At 33.8% G+C, this 3,131-nt stretch overlaps 1 long non-coding RNA gene across 1 annotated transcript; it reads left to right on the forward strand.

The window, feature by feature from the left end:
- Positions 1-142: 142 nt before the first annotated feature.
- Positions 143-1,431, forward strand: LOC143586908 (uncharacterized). Its single transcript, XR_013144781.1, has 3 exons — positions 143-283; positions 376-489; positions 1,006-1,431. It is a non-coding gene; the product is annotated as an uncharacterized LOC143586908 (long non-coding RNA).
- Positions 1,432-3,131: the final 1,700 nt, after the last annotated feature.

Genomic DNA, 3,131 nt, shown 5'->3' on the forward strand with positions numbered 1-3,131 from the left:
TTAGTCCCTTAAATGTGAAATTACTAAAAACCCTGTTAACTTATCAGAAAAATCTAACGGAGTGTCGGATTTGGTGTCATGGACCAAAATAGTTAAGGTTACCTTTTCGGACTAAGATGATTAACATGCTAAACCCCATGGACCAAAATAGTAATTTACTCGTTTATATTTTTTTAAACTTTTCTCTGATTGTTTACTTGAATCTTTGCAGAAAGCTGTGTTTGATGTGCTTTACAAGATTGCTGACGTGCCTTTCTTGGCTAACTATAAGGAAAAAGTTTTGGTAAGTTGATAGATTGCTAACTAGAGAAGAATGTTTTGGTCTTCGTGTTGTGTGTATTTAGACATTAAAACATGTTTTTTCTGGTATTACAGGAACTTATTGAGAAGGCTGAAACACAACCAAACATTACAATCGGTGTCATTGTTTCGGTAGTTGTGGTGATCTTTAGCATCTTGTTGAAGTTGCTGTTTGGTGGGAAGAAAGCGGTAAGGACCAACTTGTCCTCTTTTTTGTTTAAAAATTTTAATGTGGTACTATAGTTGGGTTAGCTAATGGGTCAAAGTGGGTCAGCTGTCTAACTCTCTTTGGTTAACTATGAAGCAAAAATTAACATTATTATGGATAATAGTGTATAATTGATCCGTTTATATAACAATTTTCTGGATTTGAGGAATACAATTTTGAGGCTTGTACAAGCTTTTCCGTTTAAGCAAGTTTCTTTTGGCCTGTTTCTACGTAAAACATGACCTGCATCTTGTATGCACTTCAAATACTCAAATAGTCTATGGGCTCAAACTTGTTTTGACATTACTTTTTCTTTTTAGTAATTTTTTATCTGACCCTTATCAACCCATTAGCAAGTAAGCGTGGTGAAATTGGCCCATTAACGTTTGAATGGGGCTGGTTGAAAAGCCACCCGTAAGAAATAAACGGGTTGAATACGTGACATGTTACCGGTGATGTTGGTTAGTTTTATGAGCCTGATAGTTATGATTTTACAGACAAACAAGGTGACTGTGGTTCCGGAAAAGAAGGAAGGGGAGTCGTCAAACACCGCTGAAGGTGAAGGTGAAGGTGAGGAGGAAGAGAAGACCGAGGATGCAGGGGCAGCTCCTCGTAGAAGGACAAGACTTGACACCTAATGGGAGATGGTATGTTGAAGTTGGTAGTGTTTTTAGTTGGTATTTTAAGGATGCTTTTTTTCTTGTTTTTGTTAAAACACAGAATTTGTGGTGTACAAGGAAAAGGAAAGTTTTTTGTATGACATTGTAAATGGAGATTATTCATGGATTATGTAAACCTAGCATCCATTATTCCTACCAACAATATCCACACAAATACTGAATTCAGGAGTTGATTAAATCTTATGGAAAAGTGCAAATAGAAAAGTTCTATTTTTTGAGAATTTTTCTATGACTGATGCCTCTCCGCAAATGTTTAAGATTAACATCTAGTTGTGGATTTCTGGTTATTCATGCATATCTTTGTGGTATGTGGGTTTCTGGTTATCATGCATCATTATACTGTGTCATGATAGTTAATTAAGATTGTAGACCACACAAGTTTCTGTTTCACGTGTCCAACCAGGCGGTGTTTGGGTTCCATTCACACTTTTATCAAGTTTTTTGATAAGTTTACGACAAGGCGAAAGCAAGTTAGACGAACATGATGATTGATGAGTTTATGACATGCTGAAACCCCTAGTTTCTTAGCATAAGAAGGGCATAAACATACTCTGCAAAATCTAAAACCGTTCAACCCCCAGAGAGGACATTTCATTAACAATAACTAAAACGTTAAAGAAAGGGTGTTGGTCACTTGGGCCAAAAGTCGTGTCCATTGTTATTCTTGATCATTTTTTAGTTACTTCATCTGATGTAATCGTTTCCACTTTTTAAATTTATGAATTTCAATTTAGTTTATTAATTATTATAATTTCAAATATATTTTTAAATATAAAAAATGTATTAAATAAAAAAGAAATGTAAGAAATAGAGAATGGTGAAGAATGAGGAAAAGAGTGGTGTATTTCTTTGGTTGAAAGGTGGTGAAAGGTGATGGAGAATGATGAGGGAAAGCTGACGTGACGCTGATGTGGCGAATGAAAAGAACGAGGGATAGTGGTGTATAGTTTATACCCCTTAGCCTAAGTCACCACAAGTAGCCAAATTTATTCATTGCCCGTTAAAAAAAAATATTTAGGTGTAATAAGAAAATGTACTTTTTTTTACGTTTGGAAAATTTTTATTTGCTTAGAAAAAAAGTAATCTGCGGGTAAATTAAGGCGGTGTAATAAAGTTGCAATGCAATGTTCTATAAAAGGAAAGTTTGTTATGCAGTTATGAGTTTTGTCAGTAAAAATTCTATTTTCATTCGTTCTGTTTAATGTAGGACAATCATAGTACAATGCCAACTCACGAAATAAGTCAATAGTTTTACCCAAAAACATAATCCCCCGCAGATCTTGGCCGTTGATTAAATAAAACATGCAATATATATATATATATATATATATATATATATATATATATATATATATATATAATTGGGCGGATCAACTCATCCCAACTCCTTGCAAGTCATAAGTAATTAACCCAACTTAGAGCAAGATGGGATCGTTGTATTGTTTTGTTTTGATTAGTTGCTTGGTTTCACAGCTTTACCCTTCTTCAGACGCTGTAAGCAAACTGATTTCATCTGTGTTTTGTGGTTCGGTGTTCTATAGTTTATGGATTAATAAGTAGTAACTGATTAACTGGTTTATTTTGTGCAGTTACAAATTTGATTAAGTTTATTATATCTAATTTGTTGTTTTATCTATCTGCTACATGCAAGCATTTTGTTTTATATATGGATAAATTGTGTTCTTAATTCAGACAAGCTACTTATGGTTTCTTTTAATGTCCAATTTCTTTTAATTCTTCTTGGTTTTTCAATATCGATTTCTAAATTTCATTATCGTATAACTCGGGTCAACATGTGACTAGAAACACTCAAAAAGTGAGGGATATGGGGTAGAGCCACCTTTGTCTGTAAAATCAAAATTATCAGACTCATAAATTAATCAACATCACCGGTTTTGACCCATTTAATTGTTTAAAGGTCACGATTCCAACCCAATTACTTG

The sequence above is a fragment of the Bidens hawaiensis genome, unplaced genomic scaffold, assembly GCF_021521415.1.
Source record: "Bidens hawaiensis isolate Kalapana, Puna unplaced genomic scaffold, B.hawaiensis_p1.1 tig00035045_1, whole genome shotgun sequence".
NCBI lineage: Eukaryota > Viridiplantae > Streptophyta > Magnoliopsida > Asterales > Asteraceae > Bidens > Bidens hawaiensis.